This window comes from Arvicanthis niloticus, chromosome 1, assembly GCF_011762505.2.
Source record: "Arvicanthis niloticus isolate mArvNil1 chromosome 1, mArvNil1.pat.X, whole genome shotgun sequence".
Classification (NCBI taxonomy): domain Eukaryota; kingdom Metazoa; phylum Chordata; class Mammalia; order Rodentia; family Muridae; genus Arvicanthis; species Arvicanthis niloticus.
In genome coordinates this window covers 68,177,359-68,204,466 of record NC_047658.1, presented here as the reverse complement: position 1 = coordinate 68,204,466, position 27,108 = coordinate 68,177,359, and the positions used below count along the sequence as shown (strand labels likewise).

The following is a 27,108-nucleotide window of genomic DNA, read 5'->3' as shown; positions in this document are numbered from 1 at the left end:
ATGGGGCTTTCACCACTGGCTGCCTTTTACGGTCCTTTCTGCAGCTTCACCCCTTCCAGTTTCTCCTTGATTCCCGCTAAGGACAGTCTTTCTGAAGCTCACACAAGGGACCTGTTCTACTCAGCTATCCATGACTTCTCAGGGCCTCCAGGTTAAACCCAGACTTCCTTGGGAGAGGAATGTGTGTAATCTGAACCCTGTGGATCTCTTCTGCTTCCAAGAGGTGAGGCCAAGGCTGTGGGGGCCTTGCTGCCTCTTCCGGATGTGGCAGGCAGAACTTCCCGAGATAACAGCGGCCAACAATGGTGCTGTGTGGCTCAGCCTGTCTCCAGGCCATAGGAAATGGGTAGCCCTCTCACCAGTGATCCGCAGCCTCCTTGGACATGGTAGGGTGGCCCAGATGGGGGGAGAGGTTCCCATCAGGGGGCTGAACCTGCCACCTCTGGTTTCCTCCTTTAGGACCATGTATATCCTTAAGGGACTTAGGGGAGGGAGTTGGAAGGGCACACATAAGATGTGGGAAATGGACCTGTGCTAGACACAAGGACCTGGGACACATGCTGTACCCAAATGTGAAGGTTCTATTGGTGACATTCAGGCATCAGGCATGGGTGTTAGGGAGACATCTGGGTGTCATGGGCTGCTCAGCCAGTGGTCCAGAACAGACTGCTGCTTTAAGAGCAGCCCATGACACCCAAGAGGGTTGGAACCCATGACTGTCCCATCAGGACCAGGCTGTGACACCAGGCTGTGATACAGGCATGCATGAAGCTGTGAGACACCTTGGGTTCTACCTTAGCATCAGTTGGGTGTATGAATCTGGCAGGCCTTGGGGCCTGGTCACCCTGTTGGTAAAACAGAGCCCTGCCCACCAGCCAGCCAATGGAACATGCCCAGGTCATGGGTGTTGTTGGGCAGCAGGCTGGGGACACACTGCTGGTGGGCAACAGTCTCTGCCTTGTACCTTCCCAGCTTGTCCTAGCTCCTGGATAGCAAGCTGGATCTGGCCTCAGTGGGAGGGCTGGTATTCCCAATTCAGGTGACATTCTAAACAAAGAACAAAACCCACAGAATCCCTTAGATAACCCTAGAAGGCCAGCTCCTCACTGTTCAGAGGAAACCTAGTTTTCTCATTGAGAAAACCTAGGTTGAGAATCTCCATGCGGCTGGAACATGCATCTTCTGTACCCCATCTTCAACTCTGGAGGGTTCGCTGGGCTGGGAAAGCTGGAAGGAAGCACTCCAGCCCCTCTACCCTGGAGAAGACCACCCTCTCCATCATGCTATAGTTCCACCTCCTAGTTTGAGGGGAGGCTGGAGAGAAGCAAATCCTTCTGGAGCCAGGAATTCTCTTGGTGTGGAGGCTATACCCAATCCTTCAAGAGATACAGGATGAAGTGGCACATACCAAGAGAGTCTTGAGTGTGGGTCTGAGTGTCCCAGGTTTCCAGCCACACCCACTAGCCAAACTGGGTGTGTAGACCACAAGGCAGCTGGCCTGGCTGCTGGTGCTACTGGGGGAAGGAGATTCGAGAGCAGCCATGGGTAGAGGGAGTGGCCATTTTGGGTGGAAGAACTAGCTGATGACCCAAGAGTATGGAGGAACCCAGGAGGGAGTCTGAGAATAGCTGCAGGTTGGGCACCAGGACCCTAGAGGGAGAGGCTGGAGAGCTGGACCCCAGGCTCAGTTGGAGGGGCAGCAGACTGGCTGATACTATGTTCTCCAATGATGCAATCATAAATGTTAAAATGCCCAAGGATAAAAATTTCAAATTATAAAATTCTGAGAGATCAAACCTCCGAGATATAATTTCGTGTGTGCGCGGGGCATAATTTTAAAGCTTTCTGTACAGGATTTCTTCTCTTGAGCAATGGAGGAGGGGGTTGTGTCCTTCAGATTGTAGGATGAGCAGAGGCAGCAGCTTGCAGAGGAGGGAGAGGAAGCCATGTGAATTTGACTCCTGGGAAAAGGAGAGAAGCCAAAAGTCCCCAGGACTTGGGTGGGGAGGGGCCGCAGGAGAGGGAGGAACTGCTGGGTCAGGGTCAGGGATGGCCAGTAGGAAGTCTTTCTGGGACAGATCTGGAAAAGGCTGAAGGGAGGATGGGAAGCTGGTGAATATGGGGTCCCATCCTATGGTAGTGATGATGAAGGCCCGAGAAAGCTGAGGGGAGGGAGCAAGGCTGACCTGGGTCCATAGAGCTAACCTCTGAGTAGCCCACAGTGCTAACCATCCTAGCACTTTGATGGGGGAGGAAGGGACTGGTCAAGATGCAGACAGCTGACTGGAGTCTTAGCCCTGGGCCATCACCTCTCCTCCTCTGTAATGGCTTGGATTCCTCCTAGAGGCCTTTCTGAGCAGTAACGTTTACGGGGAAGCCACAGAACAACCCCACAAGCAGGTGACACCCATTGACATCCCAGCATGCCAGGACACTGTATTGCTTTCTGTTGCTGTGATAAAACACTGTGGCCATATTCATGGAAGGAAGGGTTTACTTTAGCAGATAGTTCTAGAGGGTCTAAGAGTCCCTCACCATCACAGCAGGAAGCATGGCAGCAGGCAGGCATGGAGCAAGCAGGAGGCAGCTGGAGCCTGTGGGGAAGAGGGGGGTCACATCTCAAACCACCAACAGGAAACAGACAGCACGAACTTGAAATGTCAAGAGTCCTTAAACTCTTAATGCCTACTCAGAGTGACGTACTTCCTCTGCATAGCCGCACCTAAGCTTCCCCAAACAGTGTCACTAACTGGGGACCAAGGTGTCAAATGCCAGACCCTATGAGGGACATTTCACTCAATCACTTCACATGTCACACACACAGCTGCAGAGTACTGGGTTCACACTGGCCCCAGAGAAGGAGCTTGCGGCAGGGATGGGGCAGGTGCTCCCCTGACTGAGAGGTTAGGCTCACCTGTACTACTGCGTCTAATCAATGCCACTTCCCTCTCGGTGACGTGATCCTTCAGCCCGATGAGATAACTGACTACAATGTTTTTGAAGTTGTCTCTGATAATCAGTTTCCTGTAGACCTTTTTCTCTCTCTCTCTCTATTTTCATTTCCTTTTTAATGTCGTGTGTGTGTGCTGGGCTTGTGGCAGTCAGAAGACAACTTGTAGGGGTTCATTCTCTCCTTCTGCGGCATGAGTCTCTCATGGTCATCAGACTTAGCAGCGAGTACCTTTTTCTGATGAGTTATTTACCCCCACCCCCGTTTCCTTTTCAAGACATGGTCTCTTACTATAGCCCAGGGTGGAACTCGTGGGACTTTCCAGGCTCCTGACATAGAGGGTCTCCAGTTGCCAAACCCCTCTCTAAGCCATTCTCCCTCAGCACAATCCTCTAGTCCTCCACAGAGGTGCTCAGACTATCTAGTTTTAGTCCCTGGGAATGATGGACTCCTGTTCTGCCTTACAGAGTCCCAGATCCTTGGCTGAGTTTGTTAGCACCCACCTGTCCTAAGTCAGTCCCTCATGACCGTTCGCCACCTACCTAAGACCCACAAGACACCTCAGCTCTCAGTTCTAGTAGTCACCTGTAGCCATGACATATGGTTAACTACAGTTGCTATGGCTACCGTGATAGGAGATAAGTTCTCATTAGTAGAAACATAAGCCCCCAGCTGATGCTGTAGTGAAGCACTTACTATGGGGCAGACCACTGAGTGCCAGATGGCAAGTTTCCTAGGCTGTAAGCTCATTTCATCCAAACCATCCTGTCAAAGCTAGAAACTGATGCTATAGAGGACCAAGAACTTGCCCATGGCCACCCAGCACAGAGGTGATCAAGGCACACAATCGTGGTATATACAGGGCTCCACAGTCCTTCCCAGTGGCTGTCTGAAGCATTTCCAGATAGACAAGTGGGATCTCCGAGGGAGGACCATACTGCTACTGACAAAAGCACAGGACTGAGACAGGTCTGCCCGAAAATGGAGTCTTAGACTGCACCTTAGTCATTGTTCCATCGTTGTGAGGAGACATCCTAAAGGTTTCCCCTCTTGAGCTGGGCTGTTAGAGTTTACGTCACTCTCAGCTGTCTTGTATGGTCTCAGCCACGGCTCCAGCGCCAGGTCTGCCTGCACGCTGCATGCTCCCCACCATCATGGTCATGGACTAACCTCTAGAACTGTAAGCCACCCTCCCGTTAAATGCTTTCCTTTATATGATTTCTCTTACTCATGGTGTTTCTTCACAGCAATAGGACAGTGACTAAGACAGGCTATTACTACACAATATCATGAATGAAGTCACTGGTATTGAATTCTGCACCTGACACTGACTTGACGATACAGGCACTTGACACCAAGCCTGAAAACCGAGTTCCATGCCTGGAACCCACGTGGTAGAAAGGAGAACCCACTCCTGAAAGTTGTCCCCTAATATACTGTATTATACATGTGTGTGTGCATGTATAATATACATATATATGCACACACACAAGCACATGTGCCCGCGCACACACACAAACACACACACACACACACAGGAATAACTCTAAAACATGATTAAAACTGGCATGGTAAAATTTTTTATTCCATATAATTTACATGTGTTAATAAACTAATGTAAAACATGATTAAAATGCTAAATTGTATATGGTAGATAATTTACCATAATTAAAGCCCAATAAAAACACAGTATACCAAGAGCTATTGATTGGAACTCTAAATGGGAAAATGACATGGAATGTAAGTTATCTCTTTAAAAGATCTTAGAGTTGTCTTGCATTCTTGAGCTGGACTTTGTAGGTTCCTGTCTCAAGCATTAGGACAGTCGCGGCATCAGAGATACAGAGGAAGAAGGTACTCTGATGTGGAAGCAGGGGCTGCAGGGCCGAGGCAAGGGAGCCCTTAGCCAGGGGACTGCCACAGGGCCACAGGCCACTCACTTTCTACTCTCAAATGGAGAGCCTGCTGCAGGCAACACTGGGGCTCAGTGCCAGCCCCATGGCAGAGGTGACATTGTTTGGGTTTTGAAGGATAAATAGGAGCTACAGCCTGGAGAAATTCCAGAAGAGTCCAGCTAGAGGAAATGGTGCGTGCAGAGACCTCGAGGTGTGAGCTGGGGCTGAGGCTGTGCCATCAAACCCTGCACCCGTCTGAGAACAGCGTCAGCATCTGCCCAGGGGCCAAAACCAACACGCCTTCCAGCATCCTCCCTGCCACCTTCTACTCCTGACCCTGGAGCCTTCTCAGCATGACAGTCAGCGGCCTGGATTTACTGGGTGAGCAAGAGTGGGTTCTGAACTAGCAGCGCCATCGGCTCCTTCACACCTACCAAGGTGTTAGATCATTAAGAAGCTGGGGAAGGCTGGGGTATAGCTCACAGGGAGAGTGCTTTGCTAGCGTGGATGTAGCCGTGGGTTTCATCCTCAGCATCATAGAAAGTGAATGTGGTGGCACAGGCCGGTAACCCCAGCCCTTGGGAGGCAGAGGCAGGAGGATCAAGAGTTCAAGGTCATCTCTGACTACTCAGTGAGTGTGAGAGCAACCCAGGATACAAAGACCCTGTCTTAAAAAACATGTTAGCCAGGTGTGGTGGTGCACACATTTAATCCCAGCAGTGGGGAGGCAAGACAGGTGGATTTCTGAGTTTGAGGCCAGTCTATAGAGTGAGTTCCTGGACAGCCAGGGCTATATAGTGAGACCTTGTCTCCAAACCCCCAAACCCAAAACAAAACCGCTGGGGGCACCCAGCATGCTGGTACAGGTTTACCACACCAACAGTACTTAAGAACTAGTGAGATGGGAAGAATGTGAGTTTGAGGCCAGCCTGGGTGTTATAGTGAGACGCTGTCTTCTAACTAACCAAAGGAATGAATGAATGAGTGAGTGAATGAATGAATGATGAGTGAGTGGATGAGTAGATAAAAATAGAGGAAAAGAAAATGGAACCAGCGTGAAATTCCTCAACTTGAAAGGACATTTAAAGTGAAATTTTGACTAACAAGCTAAGCTAAGCTTGGTGACCCGTGCATGTGATTCCAGCAGAGGCAGGATTGTGAGCTGGAGGCCAGCGAGAGGGAGATGGAAATTATTACATGCATAATAGGAAGGGGATTTCCTTCTGAGGGTGACAAAAATGTTCTAGAACCAGATAATGGTGAGCAACATTATCAATGTCACTCATGGTAAGCTTTGTGTATCTTAACACAATTTTTTAAACGAATGGATGGATGGATTAAAAGAAATCATAATTGCAACAAGGCCCCCAGTCCTTAGCACAACTGACTCCATGATGGAAGTACCATTCAGGCTACTCAGCAGGTAGACAGCACCACCTGGCAAAGCTTAAGGCAAAGCCCAACCCATCAAAGGCCACTCAGTTCTAGGAAAGTGTCTAAATGCCCTAACCTTCCTTTTTAGCTTCTGTAGTTCTGCTTCTGGCTAACTCTTCTTGTTAACTGAAGCAGGTCGACCCAGAACACCTTGAGAAAGACTCAGTGCTACACTGGGATCCTAACACCAGTGTAGTCACTGTCTGGCTAATAAAGACTTTCTGTCGGGCTAAACCCATGTCCAAGCAGTCTTCTCTGGTGACTACCCCACAACAATGATCACTGGAATAGAAAATGAGATTGGCCACAGCGGTCACTCACCAAAACTTGCTGCCAAATGAAGACCTAGAAGAGAGGTAATAGTGGCCTTGGAGCCATGAACCTCCAGCCTGGTTGGCAGGCTTAGGGGATTTCCTTGGACAAGCACGCAGAAGGAACACTGAAGAGAACTGCTCAGAGAACAGGCAACACTCAGCCTTTCAAGGGACATGGGGACATCGGCTATTTAGTGAATCACCCTCCACTGAAAGAGTCTTGGTAGGAGCCAGGGCACAGATCTGTCACAGAGGGGGGAAGGGCTGTCCACCCCCCACCCCCAACACATACACCTTGTCGTGTATATACTGTGGGTTGCCATGGGACCCAGCTCAGCAAATTGGCTGCCCCGGCTAAGTGCTTTGCATCTTGCAGGAGTGTCACACCACAGAGGCAGGAGATATTCTTATGAGACACGGTGGAAGGGAGGGAGAAATGAGCAAACTTAATCATTCAAGGTTTTACTGAGTGCTTACTTACGCATGACTTGCAGAAGAAATGAAAGAATGAGTGTGTGCGAGTGTGATGTGGTCTGTGCACTTGGGGCATGAGGTGGCTGCCTGGTGAGGTGAGGGCCTGGCAGGGGACCCCAGGCTTACCCATCGGTGAGTGGTCCCAGACCAGATGACAAGGATATCCACTGGCATCCTCTTTCAGAGACCAGGTGGGGGGTCTGGTCTCTGACAGGCTACTGGTCCCATAAAAGCAGTGATTTATGCTCTAGCTGCCTGTGGACCATGGTGTCGTCTGTGCTTTGTTTATTTATTTGTGAGGGCCAATTAGGTTCTGGCTAGCCCGTCCCCCTGTCTGCATGTGTTCTCACCCCACACAGCGAGGAGATGGATGCCTTGGAATTATTTTGCATGAAATTGCCGTGGAGAACTATTTGGCCGGCGTTTGATTTCACCTCCTGTTACAGTATAATTTGTTCTCCTGAAACATGTGGCAGCCGAGGCCGGGAGAAGCAGATGTTCTGGAAGAGGTGGGGGCTCTGCAGACAAAGTGGGCGACATCATGAGCCAGTGGGGAGCACAGCCTCTCTAGTCCTGACCCACTGCAACTGGGGAAAGCTCTTGGCACCCCGTCTGCCTCAATTTCCCTTCCCTTAAAGTGGGGACAGGGCTGCTGTGGTTCATGGTTTTCATCTCTTTGGTAGAAGCAACTGAAGACAGGGAGGATTTATTTCAGCTCCTGGTTTCTGAGGTTTCGGCTCAGAGTCCTTGGCTCTTTTGTTTCTGGACCTGTGGTGAGGCAGAACATCATGGCGTCCAGAGCACGTGGCTAAAGTGTTCTCACTTCATGGAGGGAAGAAAGGTCAGGGGAGATTGATATCCTGGGCAAGATACAGTCCAAAGGACAGCCCCGCCCGACCCCTGGGACCCGTCTTTTTCATCTGGAACTCACCTCCTAATGTTAAGCAGCGCCAGCAGCTGGGGAACCAAGCTTTTAAGCATCATAAAGTTCACTCTTTGACCCCTTTGAGGGGATACTTCATATCCAAATTTAAAAAGCTACCTGCTTCCCAGAAGTGAGAGATAAATGGCGTATAGAAAGCTTGGTACCTGGCCTACAGAAAATCTAAAAAACAGTTGACTATTATTTCTAGAAGAAATCATTACCCCAGACAGGCTTTAGGGCATGGACAGAAGTGGCCTGGTAGAGCCGCTTTCTAGTGCAGCATCAAGGGAGCCAGGGAGGGGAGGAAAACACTGTCTCCTCCAATGATCAAACTGAAGGAGGCAGTGGGAGAGTGATTGACAGGTGGATTAAGAGTCCTCTGGGAGGAGCCTGGGAGATGGCTCAACTTTGCCAGAAGACTTGGGTCTGACTGCCAGCACTCACATGGTGGTTCACAATCACCTGTAACCCTAGTTCCAGGGGATCTGACACCATCCTCTGACATGTGAATCGTTTACAGATGTACATACAGGCAAAAATGCATCCAATGAAAGGATTTTAATCAGAAGAATGAGAAGGAAGAGGAGGAAGAGGAAGAGGGGGAGGAGGAAGAGGAGAAGGGGAACAGGAGGAGGAGGAGGAGAAGGAGAAGGAGAAGGAGAAGGAGAAGGAGAAGGAGAAGGAGAAGGAGAAGGAGAAGGAGAAGAAGAAGAAGAAGAAGAAGAAGAAGAAGAAGAAGAAGAAGAAGAAGAAGAAGAAGAAGAAGAAAAGAAGAAGAAGAAGAAGAAGAAGAAGAAGAAGAAGAAGAAGAAGAAGAAGAAGAAGAAGAAGAAGCAGCAGCAGCAGCAGAAGCAGAAGCAGAAGCAGAAGCAGAAGCAGAAGCAGAAGCAGAAGCAGAAGCAGAAGCAGAAGCAGAAGCAGAAGCAGAAGCAGAAGCAGAAGCAGAAGCAGAAGCAGAAGCAGAAGCAGAAGCAGCATCACCACCTGGGGGATTAGTGAGGCTAACCTCTGAGTGAGCCTGTGAAGTATTTCCACAGAACATGAACTGGTGGGGGGAGACCCTCCCTGGATGTGGACGGCATCATCCCATGGTCAGGTGATCCAGAGAGAATAAAGGGTGGAAAAATAGACAATAAGTTGAGAGGATAAAGGCACTTGCTACCTAGCCTGACAACCTAAGTTTGATCCTTGTGACCCACATGGAAGGAGAAAACCAACTCCTGAAAGCTGCCCTCTGGCTTCTGTATGTGTTCACAACACCCATGCACACACACAAATAACGTGTAACTGAAAAATATTTTAAACTACAAGTCAGGCCGAGTGGTGGTGGCGCACGCCTTTAATCCCAGCACTTGGGAGGCAGAGGCAGACAGATTTCTGAGTTCGAGGCCAGCCTGGTCTACAGAGTAAATTCAAGGACAGCCAAAGGTACACAGAGAAACCCTGTCTCAAAAAAAAAAAAAAAAAAAAGATGATGGTGGTGGTGATGGTGATGATGGTAGTGGTGGTGGTGGTGATGATGATGATGATATAGAAATCAGGTGACTGACAAAAGTTCCCCTTTCTCTGGTCCTCAGCCACCACGTTGTGAACCGAGCTGATCTGTCATGCCTTCCTTGACTATGATGCCCTGAATCCTCAAAAGCAGAATCAACTGAATCTTTCCTAGATGTAACATGTTCTGTCACGTGTTTTGGTCACAATGACACAAAAAGCAACTAATACAGAGAGAAAGCCAATTTGTGGGATCAGTTTGAAGGATCGTGGATGGCAGAGATAGCTACAGGAGAAGTGTGAGCCAAGGAGGGCCGTGAGCTGATTTCTCCACTATAAAGGGCACTCAGGGCTGGAGGGGAGCTGGGTCCCGTCTGCGAGCAGCTGAGGGGCCTGCACTACTTTGCTAGGGCTTTTAGAACAACAGATTACAGACCGGGGGCTTCAAACCATGGCAGCTGGTTCTTATACCTCTTCTTGTTACACCCCGTGTGTGTGTGTGTGTGTGTGTGTGTGTGTGTGTGTGTGTGTGTGTTTCCACAAAGTATGTATAGACATCAGAATACAGCATGTGAGCATTGACTCTCCGTGTCCACCATATGGGTACCAGGGATGGAACACAGGGAATCAGGCTTGGTAGCAGGCGCCTTTACTTACTGAGTCACTTCACAGGCCCTCTTAGACACTTCTTGAAGCCAAAAGTCCAAAACCAAAGGGCTATCTTAGCCATGCTCCCCCCGAGGATCCTAGGCAGTAAGTGCTGTCATTTCTCAGGCTTGCTCTGCCTTTGAGGTGGCCTCTCTCACTGGCCTAGGCCTCTCCAGTGCTGGCACTGCAAGCGAGCACCACAGCACCCAGCGTTTTTGACTTGGACTCTGGGGATCAGACTCGGGTCCTCATACTTACAAGGCAGACATTCTATTGGTTGAGTCAGTTCCCCAGTGAGTTTTCTGCTTCTTTCCAGTTTCTGTTGGCTACCAGCAAGCCTTGGCATTCTGCATCTTGTAGCTTACAGCTCTCCAGTCTCAGCCATTGGTGTGACACATTTCTTTTGTCTTTGTGACAAGGATAACAGTGGTACTGAAGACTCACTGGAAACCAAGCAAACTGCACTCAGTATCTATCTGAAAAGCTGTATTTCCAAATGAGGACATTTTCTGACCCAGGGTAAGAAAATCAGCACGTGTTGGGGAGTGAAATGTAATTCATCCTATATTAAGCTCTATGACCCCTATAACAGGCTCTAAGATCCCTGTGCTCTCAGTCCCTCAGCTGCTCAGAAGCCTGACACTCTGGATCTCAGGACCCACCCACTGAGGTCTATCCCTGCTTTGGAGGCCGTGTGGGGAAACACAGAACTGGGAAAGACATAGGACGCCGCCCAGAATATAGGCAGCATAAAGCTGTAACCAGAAAAGGAGCCGAGCAATGGCTGAGGCCACAGCCCAAGGCAGAGATGAGGCCAGAGCTGAGGCCAGCCTGGGATGCATGGGAGGGGTGCTTTCAAAACTCTTAGCAGGGACTGATGTCATACTCATCCCTCTGGGTGCAACTCAGAGCTCAGAGAGGTAGAGGCGTGAAGGCTGCCTGCCAGAGAGCTTACCAGAGCAGCAGCAGCCCTGGGAGTGACAACGGGACAGATCAGAGCAATCCAGTGCTCCCTAAGGGTATTTGGTTAGGGGTCAAGCACTGTTGAGAATGTCAATTCCATGGTAAGTTTTTGTTGTAAACACACACATACACACACACATACACACACACACACACACACACACACACACACACACAGTCCTGTGTGTCTTCCTGTATTCATTTCTGTAAATGAGCAAAACTGTAGCAAGCAAGCCTTTCAGTTCCTTGGTGACACTGACACACCCTTTCCCAGTGTCTGTCTGCCAGGAAGCCATGAAGCAAGCGGCCCCATCTTTGACAACTATCTAAACTGTCAGCATGGCGGTCTGGCTGCTTTGAACATGACATGGTCACTCCAAGGAGGGTCCCCTCCAGCTGGAAAGACCACTGCAGCTACAGCTGCTGCTGCAACCCAGCTTCTGCCCCATAGCCTCTCCCCGGTTGCAGTAGCTCCAGACAGTGTGCACCTGCTTCAGAGGACATGTCCTGTGAGCTCTAGAGAATCCAGCTTCCCCTCCAGCCACACTCGCAGGACAGGAGATGGACAACCTCCTCAGTGATTCAACAAAAGCCTGTGATTGGTGCAGTGCAAAGCTTGTGGATGGTGGAGCAGTGCCTGAGGGCCGGCTGAGTGGAGGAATTGCACTCTATGCACAAGAAGATGCTTCCACCTTTCTGGCAACATAAGAAGGGCGGCTCCAAGGTTTCAGGGCAGTGTGGGAGGTTTCCTCACGCTACACCCAGTATTTGCAACATTAGCCCCCCCCCCCTTAAAGGCTTCTTCTGGGTAGTTTTTTTTTTTTTGCTTTCTTGTGGTCCTTAGGAGTAGTAGAGTGGGCTGAGCTGGTTGAACAAACAACATATAGTAGAAATAGTGGCATTGTAAGGGTCCATGATTTGCCGAAGAATGATACCCTGGACTCAAATAGTATATAAAAGCAAAGAGTGGGGGTTTTGTTGTGGTTGTATTTGTTTGTTTGTTTGCTTGCTTGCTTGCTTTCCTAAGTCCAGCGTGCTGGGGCCTCCCATTACCAAGATAGACAACCAAGTGAGCTCACAGGCCTGATTTAAAGCACATTAGGGGAATCTAGGGGTAGGAGACCTTTATCTCTAGGAGCATTCCATTATCAGGGCATGGAGGCTGGAAACTGTTGTTGAGGAATTCTGGAAACTGTTGCTGATCCATTGTCCTTGCCCAGGCCAGGTGGCAGGACAGCTTCTGAGGCCTGGACTTGCCTGGACTTGCCCAGTTCTTGGAAACAGAGATTTAGGCTTTGTCTCCTGAAATGTCCATTTGAAGCCAGTCACAGAGTCAGCCAGGCTTTCTCAGAATGTGTACACACAGAGGTGACACAGGGCCCAGAAGGGACAAAGACACCAAGAAGAGGAGAAGAGTTTCATTGGAGAAGCAGATGCATCAATTGAGATGCCTCAGTTAGCCCAAGGTGGGTGTTGGCTGCTGGCTGGCCTCACAGGAGGCAGTGGGAGTCACTGATACACCACATTTTAAGTTGAATCAACTATTAGGACTAGAAAGCAAGCTAGGCAAGGGCCAGCCTCCGTCTTTTGGGAGCTAGAAATGCACCCAGGAATGGAGGTGGCCAGGCCCCATGTGCCTTGTAACTGAGGCTATCAGTAGTTGGCTTCCTGGCTTGGTGGGAGAAGACAGAAGCTCCATAGGCCTCCACCCAGAGAGCAGCCACGGAGCAGTAGAGCACGTGTTCCGTCCAGCAACAGTAAAGTGTCCACCCTTGGGTAAACAGCTCTCAGGCTTGACCTTCAGGGAGAGGTTGAGACACTTAGTCACCCCAGGCGGTATCTACCCACCAGTGTACATCAAAGATGGTTCATATAACAGAAAACAGTTTCATAAAAGACAAAGGAGCATAAAAGACATGTGGGAAAAAACAAGGAGGGAACACAAGCCAGGATTAAAAGGGGGTGGGGGAGTGGCAGGCACATTCCAAAGCAAACTCCACCACAACAGGCCATGGAGGCCCTTAGGTCTCCTCAGAGTTGGCGTTCGTTCAGGCTCTGTGCTGAAGTGAAAAGGAAGCAGGGGGCAGACAGATGCCTAGGCTGCCTGGAAAGGCAGGGGGGCTCATTGCTCTGAGCACCTGTCTGCACCTTCCTGATCCATATATCAAGGGAGGACCCAATCTGCCCCACTGTTGAGGCAGTAAGAGCAAAGAGAGGGACTGTCCCTAGACCTATCTGACAGAAAGAACTGTGTTTGGCCAATCTGTTACCTTCCTCCTTCACACAAATCTCTCTGTCAAAGACCAAGCCAAGGTGATTCTCAGCTCCTCAGGAGTACCAGGGCCCATTTACCTCGTGTTGCTGTTGCTCATGGAAGCCAGCCAGGGCTCCCCTGAGCAGGACTCTGGTCTACACCAGTGTCCTACGAGAGGCTAAGGGCTGGCCCACATTACTTTAATGTACCCGCACCTTTCAAGTAGCTGAGACACTGTGGTGTTAGCTTTTACTCTCCTCAGCCACCTCAGGGCTCTGTGGGTGTTTGTCAGACAGATGTAAACAGAGCTTGAGCTCCCACCCCTATGGCAAGCTGCCGGCTCACAGGATAGAATTCCATCTGCCTGGGTCTCCCAGGGAGGAGCAGGCTTGCTGGTTTCCATAGGCCTGGGAACCACAGAGGCCCTGGGGAGCCCAGAGCCCTGAGTTCATTGCTTGCCCTCCCTGTTCCAGCCTAGCCTGGAGCGGCTTGGGACACCCAATTCCTCCTGGAATCTCTATTTGGGTTTGGTTTGGGGTTGGAGTTTGTTTCCACTCAGGGCAACTTGATCCCATCCCAGCCTGCACTCTCCTCTGCCCCCAGCATGCCTGCCCCTGTGGAGGGAACTTGACTTTGCCACATGCTGACAGGGTAGGGGCTCAGACCTCCCACAGAGGGTGAGGGAGGCTTGGTGGCCTTTGATGTCCCTGAAAGGAGGCCTCCAGCCTCAACCCCCTCTCCCTCAATACTTAAACAACCCCACTTGAGAAGACCAACAGCACCCTGTGTGGAGAAATGAGCACAAGGAGAGGGAGGAGCTGGGCTACGGACACACCGTGGTCAGTTCCTTACCTTGTGACTCTAATTCTGTGGAGAATTGGCTAAGATGGCCACTCCAACACATGGACCTTGTGGCTGTTGAGGTCTCATCTAGAGAAATGAACTGTATACCTTGCTGTGGGCTGTTTGCTCTGGACTACAAAGTCGGTAGTGTTTGGCTTCTCCCCCCAACTTCAAAGAACTTGTACAGCTGGGGACTAAGTTCTAGATAAATTACTTGAGCCTGAGGAACAGCCTCACCCAGGAGCAAAGCAGATTGAACTGAGCCAAGGATACTATTCTCTACCCTCTACACAAGGAAACGGAACAACGTGAATGACTAGTTGTCAGGGAAAGGATGTGGGGTGAAGGTGGATGCCCCCCAAAACGGCTTAACTGTGTCCTTCCCTGCTGGGTGGGAGTTGCTATTCTCAGACCTGACTCTAAGCCCAGACCCTTGTGTTTCCTGATGTCCACCTCTGAATCGCATCAGGTTCCCAGAGCCTTCCAGAGAACACGATGTTGTTAGGGCCTTGCCATCTCAAGAGACACCTTAGAAAGTGACTGGAGGCGAGCTGGCCATGGAGGGATGTCCTTATGTCCCTGCTGTATAGAGAAGGCCAGGAGTGTGATTGTTATCAAGGCAGGGATGTTGGCTGCTGCAGGGCTGGGATCAGACTCAGTCTGTGCATCCTACCAGTCTTTCTAGCATCACTGAGAACATTAGGCTCTTCCTTAGCGGATGCAGCCACAGCCTCCCTGTCTCACTTGCTCTGTGACCCCAGACAAGGATCATGCATGTCATGGGAGGTGAGACTGTTGAGTGCAGTTTGACATTTTGACAGAGACAAGCTGGCTGAGATGCTAAGATTCCAAATGCAAAGATTTTGAGTATGGAACCTCTGGTTTTAACATAATCAAGTCTTAGATTATCATTGTGGCTTTCTGTGATTCCATGATTGGAGGAACCTGTGATTACATCAGTCTAAACTTCCATTATCCTATGATTCTAGAGTCTTAGAATTCTGATTCTTCTGAGAGCTTGGGCTCTGAAGAATAGGAAAATCCAGCTGAGACGGGGCTGAGCTGGTGACGGCGGCTTTTCCATAAGTAGGCTTTTCTAATGGTGAAGGATAACACATTGCCTTATTTTCATTGTGTTTAGAGGAAAATACTCAGTTAAGTGTGGCCAAGCCACATCAGAGTGTGAGTTCATATGCCCAGGGCAGAACAGCCTCTGGAGTCTGCAGAGGCAGAGGAAGAGACTATATGTCTCTCTCACCCATCTGTTGGGGTACACTGAAGGTGTCCTACCCTTGTTCAGTTTCCTGGATGCAGAGGAAAGCTGGGCTGGCAATGTTGCCATGTACGGCTGCCATGGCCTCCAGAGTCCTCTCCAGTCCTAGCCTTCCAGGGGCTAGACAGAACCAGTTCCCCGAATAACAGAGACCCAGGTTGCGGTTTGGACTCCCTCCAGCTCTAGCTCCTCAATTCTGTGGTCCCCATCTTTCTGGACACCTGCTGTCCCTCACAGTCTTAGGTTCCTGTCATTCAGCCCGGTTACCTCGTAGACTCATGGAAACAATGGCTCCCTGATCCTGGGCTTGAGACACTCTTAACCAGGTACCGAATGTGCTTCAAACCACAGAAGCGCCTATTGAAGCCTCCATAAGTCAGGATAAAAGCAAAGCTGGGTTCTTTAGCATGCCCTATTTGCGAGGAGTACTTTCTTTAGCATGCTCTATTTGCAAGAAGTTCTAGCTTCTCCAGCACTCAGTCACCAGCCAAGTTCTTAGGACCGAAGAACACCATCCTTTCCCAACTCTTTGGCTTCCTGGGAGCCCTTGGATTAAGTGAGTGAGTCACATTAGTGGTTTACAGTCTGCAAACATCTGCTCACCGCTGCATGTGACAGACTGTGGTGGCATGTGTGTGTGCATGTGTATATGTGTGTGTGCATGTGTATATGTGTGTGTGTACATGTATACTGACTACTACTGGACTTTTTACTGGATTACTTCTATTATATATATATATATATATATATATATATATATATATATATATTACATATTATGTATATATATTATATATATTCATCTCAAGGTCACAGTACAAGGCTAACTCAAGTGTGCTCTATTCCTGTCTGAATCACAGACATGGATAATAAATAGCATACATTTGCACTTCTCAAAATCCACAATGCAGGGCTCTTGGAGAGGCATTTGACAGAGTTTTCTTTTCTTTCCTTTTCTTTTCTTTTCTTTTCTTTTCTTTTCTTTTCTTTTCTTTTCTTCCTTCCTTCCTTCCTTCCTTCCTTCCTTCCTTCCTTTCTTCCTTCCTTTCTTTCTTTCTTTGGTTTTTCGAGACAGGGTTTCTCTGTGTAGCCCTGGCTGTCCTGAAACTCACTCTGTAGACCAGGATGGCCTCGAACTCAGAAATCCTCCCAAGTGCTGACAGAGTTTTCTTGCCTCTCATTCCTCAGGATCTTTTGCTGGCCTTGGACTCAGTAAGCTCGGCTAGCTGACCAGCAGTCTTCAGGGGCCTTCTGGTCTCTGCTTTCCCAGTGCAGGTATTGCAATCACAAGTCACCATCCCAGTAGTTCTGCCAATCAAGCTCAGGTCTTCAAAGTAAACACTTCGCTAGACAAGTCACTCCCAGCTCAGACTCCTTCTCCTTGTTGTTCAAATATTTATTTATTTATTTATTTATTTATTTATTTATTCTTGTTTTTTTAGATAAGGTTTTTCTGTGTAGACCTGGGTGCCCTGGGACTCCATAGACTAGGCTGGCTTTCAACTCACAGAGATCCCCTTGCCTCTGCCTCCAGAGTGCTGGGATTAAAGGCATGTGGCACCACTGCCTGGCAAAGATTTATTTTTGAACTGGTTGGCAGATCTCTGCGTTTGAGGCCAGCTTGGTCTACAGAGTGAGTCTTAGCACAACTAGGGTTACACAGCGAAACCCTGTCTTGAAAAAAAAAAAAAAAAACGATATTTATTTCAGTTGTTTTTGATTATATGTATGCATATGAGTCTAGGGTGGGCATGAATGCAGGACCTCAAGGAACCCATAGGCTCTGGATCTCCCTGGTTCAAGAGTCCCAGGCAATCATGAGCTGCCTGATGTGGGTGTTAGAAATTGAGCATGGGTCCTCTGTAAGACCAGGACATTTTGTTGTTAACCACTAAGCCATCACTCCATGAGGTATTGAATTAGTTAATCTGCTTTGGCCCCTGGAGGGTCTCACCTGCACTGCACCCGCCCAAGAACTCTCTCGATTCATGAATGAAAGACACACACACACACACACACACACACACACACACACCAGCTAATTTTGTTATGTCTTGACTAGCTCAATGGCTGGGCGTTTCTAACCCTCCCTGCAGCCAGCACATTCTCCCCTCCAGAATTCCTGACTTAACACCTCTTAAATCTACATTTTATCTTGTTGTCCTGGCTCCTTCTGGGCAGCCCCCTTAACTTTGCTGCTCGAGACTTCTGGGTAGCCCTTCTGGGAGCTGCTTTTCTTCTTGTACCTACATTTTGGCCATTACTCCCTCCTGGCCTTCCTGGCTTGCTCCATCCTACTCCCTTTTTCTGATGGAGATCCATTTGTTCTCTTCCCTGTGGTTCTTCTCCTGGGAACCTAGAAGTCCTGCCTCTCTCTCTGCCCAGCCATTGGCCATTGGCTCTTTATTGATCAATCAAAAACCAATTGGGGACAGGAACCTTCAGTATCTGGACATGCAGATTTATGATTTGGGGGCTGAATCAAGACAAAGCATCAGAACCAATTCCCAACAACTCTAAAAACCAGTACAAGCTGTTGTTAACTGCTAAGCTATCACCCCAGCCACCCAAATCCCTTTTACTATTTCCATCTTTTGGAGTTTAGAGACAAAATGTCACCATGGGTTCACAGGTTTGAACTTGATCCCCTGGTGGTGATGCTGTTGGGAAGATTGGTCATGAGGTCTCACTGGCAGTCTTCAGCCTATCAGGGAGGGATTGCTGGCAACAAGGCTGCCTCTGCTTCCAGCCAGAACTCTGCCTCCTCATCCTCTGAGATGTAACAAAGGCCCAGCTACCTGCCAGCTGCAATGAACTCCACCAAGCCATGTCAGATTGTCCCCTCTCAAACTGGGAGCTGAGGTAGAGCCTTTCTCCCTTGAGCTTCTCTTGCCAAGCATGAGTTCACAGACAAGACAAGTAACTAATACAACACCAGGAAATAAAACTTCTAAAATTAGTATCGCTCTTGCCCTAAGCACTTAAGCCTTACAAGTTTCCTATCTTGTCTCCATGTAATAAGAGCTGGAGGCCTGACAGAAGACACACACTCCTAAGACCCATTAATCATGGACTGTCCCATGGGGCAGACAGAAGCTCATCTGATAGAGGCCTGTTTAGACCAAACCCTGACAGATGTAGCTTCAACCTCTCTGGTGACTGCAGTCTTATGATGAAGGGTCTGGGTGCTGTAACAGAGGCACAATCCACAGGTTCAAATTCCCCAAAATGGGTTTATCCAAACATGGAAGCCATATCGATTTGAGAAAGCATTCATAGGGAAGGCCACACTTCCAAGACAGCACTGCCTTGACATAGGGCTCACCCTGAGATGACATCGTCTCCAGCAACATCACTCCAATCTGAGACCTCACTGTTGAAGATGACCTCACTCCTAGCACTGGAGACAACCGCAGCCCAAACACTCATCATTCTGAAAATTAAAATCCTAGAGCAATATGCCAATCATTCTGCTGTGAGCTGAAGTCCAGAAGGAAAGGAGAGGAGAATGCACCCCATGTTAAGATTTTACAAGGCCAAATAACTAAACTCTGAGATTGTGGAAAGGAGCCAAGTTATCTTGGGCTATTTTTAGTCCCTTTGAAAGCCATCCGTTGCTCACCCCAGTGTCTGACCTAACATCCTTATGACTATCAAGACCTTATGATGTATTCTTAGCAGAACACTAGGTCTTGCCAATATAAGACCTCAAGATGTCATTAAACAGCATCTGAAACCTAGAGCAAGACTTTCTGCTGTGCTGTATAACTGACCTATCAGTGGCCTCCATCGGTGTATTTACTAAGTATTGTGATTTATTATTTTCTTTGTTCTGTAACTAATACATGTCTTATGTAACCCCCTTCCACAGCGGCATGTGGTATTTGGAGAAACCCGAGTCTTTGTTCCCGGGCCATGCTCACTCATAGTAGGTTCTAAAACAGAGTGTTATCCCTTTGTGGAAAGAACTGTTTGTGTGTTGACAATGCTACTCCTGAGTTTCCTTAGATTCCATTCTGCCTGTTCTGGTCTGACGTGTGTACAGGCCACACCCACCCTGGGCAGCTTCCCCAAATGTCTCCTGTCCCCAGATTGATTCCACAAAACATGGCTTCCCAGAGGCTACCGCTTTGCTTTCTAGACCTAGATCAGCAGACATGTTGGATGCAAGTAGTCACAGCCACCGAACTTGTATACCCTTATCTGTGCCCATTAAGGATATGGTGCATCCATCTATCTGTAAGATGAGGCTGAGCATAGCAGCAAGGATTTTGCCAAGAAGGGAGTATCCTGCTGTCTTGGACCATCTGCCTTGCTGGTCTCATTACCAAATGAACTTGACCCATCCATGACAATGGGGAAGCTCTAGGAGAGATGTACACATCCTGAAACAACCTGTCATCTACGAATGAGTCACATCCATAGGACACGTCTGGTCTGTGGGTTGGATGTTCCTGTGTCTGAGAATAATGGTCAATTTTGCTCTAAGCAGGCTGCTATTCTTGGGGACTTACTGGGGATAAAGGGTGAACCCAGGGAGCAGCTCTAATGGAATTTGATGCATTGGGTAAGCCAGAGGAGGTAATACTTACAAGCTAAAGAATAATCTGAGTCCCCTGAAATCCCATAGCTGTGTCCGTCATGAGCAGAACTTCAAAGTACATCTACACTACTGTGGATTTGTCTGACGCTTGTATTATGTTAATTGGGTTCCCAAAATTGCACAAGAATCTTCATGTAAGATGTGGAGGGTCCCTGCTCCCAGTTGTTTTTGATTGGTAAATAAAGTTGCCGGTGGCCAATGGCTAGGCAGGCAGACAGTGGTGGGACTTTAGGATTCCCAGACAAGGGATCAGAAAAGAGAGGGAAAGAGAGCTGCCATGCCAGGAAAGGAGTAGCTGCCATGCCCAAGAGCTACAGAAGAGAGGGCATAGCAATCAGGTAGAAGCTGAGGAAGAACAACCCCAGGGGGCCTCCTGACTGGGTCTAGGGCAACAAAGATGGAATATAGATTTTTAATAAGTAATAACTCAGGAATATCGGAGGGAAAGTGTTAGCCATGTGAAGGTTTGGGAGGCCCAGCCATTGAGCTGTTTAAGGCATACTAAAATTGTAAGGATGTGTGTGTGTCTTTCATTTGGAAACCCAGAACATTGGGGCGGGTGGTAGCAAGAATACACACTGCCACAGGGACGGTCTGAGTAGGAGTAATCAGTTTCAACAACACTACACGAATGAGCTCACTGAGCTCTTCCAATACCTTAGCAATGGCAGGAAGGCCTTTCCTCACTCCACAGAGATCAAGCCCAGAGAGGTGGGGTGACTCCCATAATGTCCTACAGCAAGTATGAGCATGTGCTGGGGACAGTGAGAAGAGGGCCCCGGGGTCAAACTTGTAGTCCATCACTTGTCTCTGGCCCTCAGTCTCCTGAAAGGAGTGTAAGAATTGCCATAAGACTGCACATAGAATCAAATCCACAGCCATGTGAAGATACCTGCTCCGTTCTCAGAAGCCTGCTCCCTCCTGTCATCCAGCTATACCATGCAGCCCATGGCTAGTGACATCATGGCGGCTTCAGAGTGGTCCACCAGAACTTCATCCTGCAGCCAGCACGCTGTTTCCTGCCCCTCTCTACAGGAAGTGTTTTAGCGATTTTCCTTATTGCTGTGGCAAAGTAGCTGATAACCTAAGGAAGGAAGGGTAACTTCGGGATCAAGGTTTGAGAGTACAGAAGACATGGAGGCAGGGTCGTGAGGCAGCTGGTGACATTGCAGCTGTAGTCAGGAAGCAGAGAGATGGACAACTGTGCTCATCTCTCTTCCTTTTGACTCAGTCTGAAGCCCTGGTCCGTGGAATGGCACTGCCTGTATAGACCCCTAACCTCAGTTAGCCCAGGTTAGAAACTTCCTCACAGACATGCCTAGAGGTTTGTCGCCTGGATGAGCCTAACTTTTGTTGTAGTAGTAGTAGAGCTGTTATTGTCGTGATAATAAATGTGATGCTGACACATGGGTGCCAACATGTGTGTGGGGGGGGAAGGGGGGTGGTCAAAGGGCACCTCTCAGGAGTCAGTTCTCACCTTCCATCCTGTTGAGGCAGGGTCTCTCCTGGCTTTCTTCTGATGCATGCTCCGAGCTAGGTGAGGTACATGCTTCTGGGAGATTCTCCTGTTTTCACCCTCCCATCTCAGAGTAGGAGTCCTGAGATCACAGAAGCATGTCCCTGCGTCCAGCTTTTCACGCTGGTCACAGGTGGAACTTGGGTTGTTGGGTTTGTATGGAAAGCACTTTGCCTGCTGAGCCGCTCACCTCTTGCTCAGTGGTTCTCAACCTGTGGGGTGCCACCCCTTTGGGGTTGAACTACCCTTTCACAGGGGTCATCTAAGACCATCAGAAAACACAGATATTTACTTTACTATTCATAACAGCAGCAAAATTACAGTTATGAAGCAGCAATGAAAATAATTTTATGGCTGGGTGGGGGGGTGTCACCACAACACGAGGAACTGTATTAAAAGGTCGCAGCATAGGAAGGTTGAGAGCCACTGCTCTAGCTGACTCTATATCCTATTGACTACACAAATGATATTAACCATCACAGCTGGATTTAAGATTCTTGTCCCAGCTGGGTGGTGGTACATACCTTCGATCTCAGCACTTGGAAACAGAGGCAGCTGGATCTCTGTGAGTTCAAGGCCAACCTGGTTTATAAATCAAATTCCAAGCTACAGAAAAACCATATCTTGAAAAACCAAAGATTAAAAGAAAAAGATTCATTAAAAAAATATTTATTTGAATATACTGTAGCTGTCTTCAGACACATCAGAAGGTGTCAGATCCCATTACAAATGATTGTGAGCCACCATGTAGTTACTGGGAATTGAACTCAGGACCTCTGGAAGAGTAGTCAATGTTCTTAACCACTGAGCCATCTCTCCATCCCCTAAAACATGATACTTGTCCCAGGGCACATTACTCTCCTGTCTGAAGTACCTACAGAATGCGCCCCATTGCCTCCTGGGTGTGAACACTGGGTCTGCTGTGAGAGTCTTGGACAAGTCCTTTTGGATTCCTGAGCCCTAGTTGCCTTAGCCCCGTAGTTCCTAGGATGAAACCTAGCCTTAAACTTATAGTGAGAATCCAAGGAAGGCATGCCTGCAGAGTGGCTCAGCTCAGCACCCTGACATCAAAAGTACAGAAATGTTAGCTTTGATGGCTGTACACTCAGCAGAGTTTTTCTTGATGGAGGAACATTCCTATGCCCATTGTCTAGAATAGGAAAACTGAGGACTGAGGGTCATATTCCTAGGGAAAGAGCTGATTCACACCAACTACAGGATTTTGAATGCTCAGAATTTAAAGCCTGGCTTTGATTTCAGGCCCTTTCTGATTGAATTTTAAAGAACTCTTTGGGGCCTCTGTCCTTTTGGCAAAGCCCAGATGATGTCTGGATCCACCCACACAGCTGCAAGTGAACAGCCTGGCTTAAAGGAGACAAGACACAACCCTGGTCCCCAATGCTGGATATTCCGGAAGCCACGCCCTGTCCCTAGCCCCTCTAGAAGCTTTGGCAGCCTTATCTACAAGGGGAGGGAAGGGGACTGTCAGATGAGAAAAAGCAAATGAGGGAAAATGGAGATGCCGTATGGGACCCCGGCACGTGAGCTTGTATACGGCTGTCCTCAAGCACCGACTTCCAACCTGAACTCCGTCCTCTCTCCAGAACTCTGGGGGACCATGAATAAACCTCTCTGGCCTCAGTTTCCCTGTCTCTGGGATAGGCCTTAGATGAGAGACCTGTGACCTCCCTACCCCATACCCACCTGGAGAGTCCAAGAGTCTGTGGTATTTCATTTATCACCCTTGTGGTTCGTAGGTACCAAGGCCGGCAGGCTGATTACTCAACAAGCTTATTACGCTCCTTGGTGACTAATAGATTCTTCTTCTGTTTGTGTTTCAAAGCCATAGCAATAGCATTGGCTCTCAGTAACGGCATTGAAATCACCATTATTTAGCCTGACCCTACCTACAATGATAAACAGGCCCGCCAAATCATAGCTCCTCAGAAAAGGGGGGGAGGGAAGGGTGTCCACTTCTCTTCTCTGGACCACTGGCTTGTGTACTGAAGCTGGTGTGTTGGGGGAGGGCTGGTCTGATGAAGTGCTGAGACTAGGATTAGATCACTTATTCAGTCCTTTCCAGCTCCGACCTACACGTTGAGACTCCTGAGAGGGAGGGTTGAATAGATACCATCTTGACTTTGAAAGTTCAAGAGTGTAGGGTTAAGTGCTCGCCTAGGAGTCAGACAGCCTGGCTGTGGGTCCTGGCTCTATCTGATGGTTAGGTGACCTTGGGCAAGTCATATCTTCTTGGGGAGCTTGTACTGTCTGAAAGGAGACAGAAATAAGATGACCTCAGGCTGAACATGGTGCACGCCTGCAATCCCAGCAATAGTGAAGCTGGGGAAGGGAGATGAGCATTTGAGGCCAGCCCTGAGGAAGTATTCCTGAGGAGAAGCACTCAGCACACAGTAGGCCCAGCACACAGCAGGCACTCAGAAGCTACAGCTGTGCCATGAACTGGACGCTCAGCAGGATGCAGAGGCTCAGGACTGACATCAAAAGAGACTTGATACTGTTGTTCTTCCTATGGGGTTGCCATCCCCTTCAGCTCCTTCAGCATTCCCCTAACTCTTCCATAGGAGTCTCCAGGCTCAGTCCAATGGTTGGCTGTGAGTATCTGTATCTGTCTTACTCAGGTGCTGGCAGAGCCTCTCAGAGGACAGCCATACCAGGCTCCTGTCTGCAAGCACATCTTGGCGTCAGCAATAGTGTCAGGGTTTGGACTGCGGATGGAATGGATCCCAGGGTGGAGCAGTCTCTGGATGGCCTTTCCTTCAGCCTCTGCTCCATTTTGTCACTGCATTTCCAGTCCCGTAGGAAGAACAACAGTATCAATTAACAGGACCCCTCAGAGCTCCCAGCAACCAACCAAAGAATATACATGGGCCAGTCCATGGCTCCTGCTACATATGTAGCAGAGGACTGCCTTATCTGGCATTAGTGGGAGGGGAGGTACTTGGTCCTGTGGAGGCTCGATGCCCCAGAGAAGGAGGATGCTAAAGGTGGGAGGTGGGAGTGGGTGGGTGGGTGGGTGGGGGAGCACCCTCTTAGAGGCAACGTGGAGGGGTATGGGGTGAGAGGTTCATGGGGAGGAGACTGGGAAAGGGAAAAACGTTTGAAATGTAAACAAATAAAGTGATTAATTAGAGAGAGAGAGAGAGAGAGAGAGAGAGAGAGAGAGAGAGAGAGACTTGACACACAGGGAACAAGCCAAAGCTGGTCACTGTTAAAACCTCTTTTTCTCTGTTTATTGGTCAAAGCCCCAAAGAACAAAACATCCCAGAAAGACAGCATTCCTGGGGGACCCCAACAGCTGTATGTTATACAGAACTGCTAGTTGCTAGAGTCTTCAGGAGCAAGGACTACTTTCCATAGCTCTTTTCCCAGGTCTTGTGAATTCAAAGCTTCCCGGCTTGTCTTGGAGCCTTCCTGTCATAAGCAATGTGTCCCAGTCCTCTCACCAGCCACAGGTTCATTTCCTTCCATCTGCATAAGCCTGCGGCCCCACGCCCCACCATTACATAGAGATGATAGAGGATGATAACATTGCCTGCTTCCATTCACAGTGACAAAAGCCAGGGCAGCCAGTGAGCTAGTAAATATTTAACAGTCGCCTCCCCGAAGGAAAAGGGAAACTTGATTTATATCATTTGCCAATTTCCATGGTGTAAATACTTCCTTCCTGACTGATTCCAACCTCCTGATCTAACAACAGGGAGCAGAGTTAGGAAGGCACATGGACACGCTCACTCTGTGTTTGTTCACGTGACCTGCTTGGCTCCAGCACAGCAGTCACAGAGTGAAGCTGAGGTAAAGTGAATGGGAAAGAACTGCTAACACACACATACTCACTGCTCGCTCATCACTCTGGGGCTGGCAGCCATGAGGATGGACCAGATGGGTGTATATGTAAGCTCACTGTGGTGGCAATTTGTGTACACACAGACTCAGGGCCAGACACCACTGGACACACCACCGGAAGCACTTCTGTCCATACCATGACTACTGTGAAATGGCAAACCAGTCTCAGAAATGAACACAGGAAAAATCTGCACCCTGGTTAAAAGGTATTCCTCAAGGCATTCAGGTGTATTATAATCCATCAAAAAAAAAAAAAAAAAAAAAAAAAAAAGTGCTTATATGTAAAAGAGTTAAGTTCAAGTTATACTATAGGTAGTATCTTTTCAATCACCCATGCATGCTAAAAGACTGTCAAGTGCCCCCTTTTACAAAATGTCAGTAGAAACTTCCACTCATTGTAATCCCCAAAACTCAATCCCACAAATTTCTGATAGAAAAAAATCTCCATGTCTGTCCCTCAGTTTAGTTCTTGGCACCTGTTAAGGTCTAAATGTGTATTCGTCCGTCCTGCCAACCATTCTCTGAGAGCCTACCATGCTGGGGCCTTTACTTCACACATGCGTCCCTTCCAAAGTCTGACGTAAGTTTACCATCAATCTACTCCAGGTCCCCCCACCATCTACCCACCATCAATTCATCTGTCCGTCCATCCATCCATCCATGTCTGTCCATTGTCCATCCATCTGTCCATCTATCATCTATCTACTCATCCATACAGCCACCATTCATACACTTTCCATTCATCAACTACCTACCTGCCCCTTCATCTACTATCCAAAATCCATCATTCATCTATAAGTCCATTGATCCATTCACCCATTCATCTATCATCTATCTGTCCATCCATTTCCTCTCCATCCACCTATCCATCCATCTATCCACCTGCCTACCTGTCCATCCATCTCCTCTATTCCAGGCCAACTACTGGCACCTCGGGACTCATGATGCTGTCAGTCTGATTCCAGTCCTCAGGAAGCTCTCAGATAAAGAGGACTCATATATCTGAGTATACGTCACAGAGCAGGCCAGTGTGGAGTGCCAAGCGTGACAATGAAGCAGGTGTCTTTGGCCAGTAAAAAAGATGAAGGGTCCCGGTGTTGGTCTTGAACACTTGAATTTGATTACTACCTGAATCAGCACTTGCTGTATAACCTCAGGAGTATGGTGTCAGTCTCTGAGCTTTACTTTTCTCAGTTATAACACAAGGAAGTATAACAGCCTGACCTCACAGAGCTGCTGTACTCAGACATTAAATTAAAACTGATGACCACACGCGCCCAGGCAGGGATCTGAGTCCAGGCAGCCGTCCCTAGCTCCTGGTGGTCTCTGTAGCCAGCTTCTGACCCTGAGGGTGGAGAGGCTTCTGTATTCATGGTAGAAATTTTTCCACAGATAGATTGATTCAGAGACGGCCCAGGGTTTCCTAGACCAAAACTTAAAGTTTTGAACTTTCCCTGACGACCCAGAGCTCTCACTGTGCTCTTGTTAACTGGAGTGACTTGACCTGGCCAGGCTTAGATGGCTTAGTAAAACGGGTCACTAAACATGCTCTGGGCTAGGCTTCCATGTCAGGTGAAGCTAGGCTATCTAAAGATGAGTACAGACCTGACTAGCGTAGCTGCAGTGTGGCAGCGAAGGCAAGCCTGCCCCTGTCCCTC

The 27,108-nt window shown here is 48.7% G+C and overlaps 1 long non-coding RNA gene across 3 annotated transcripts in view; it reads right to left on the bottom strand.

Moving 5' to 3' along the window:
- Positions 1-24,542, bottom strand: part of LOC143443116 (uncharacterized) — a 27,870-nt gene extending 3,328 nt beyond the window's left edge. Inside the window, exons 1-4 of one of the 3 annotated variants that reach the window (XR_013111861.1) lie at positions 23,291-24,542; positions 21,548-21,848; positions 20,963-21,154; positions 10,393-10,577 (exon numbers count right to left, since the gene is read on the bottom strand). This is a non-coding gene — a long non-coding RNA (uncharacterized LOC143443116). Of the gene's footprint in view, positions 1-4,521; positions 7,890-10,392; positions 10,578-20,962; positions 21,155-21,547 lie in introns of those variants that run through there. The other 2 variants (XR_013111862.1, XR_013111860.1) reach the window with 2 other exon arrangements.
- Between the last annotated feature and the right edge of the window lie 2,566 nt (positions 24,543-27,108).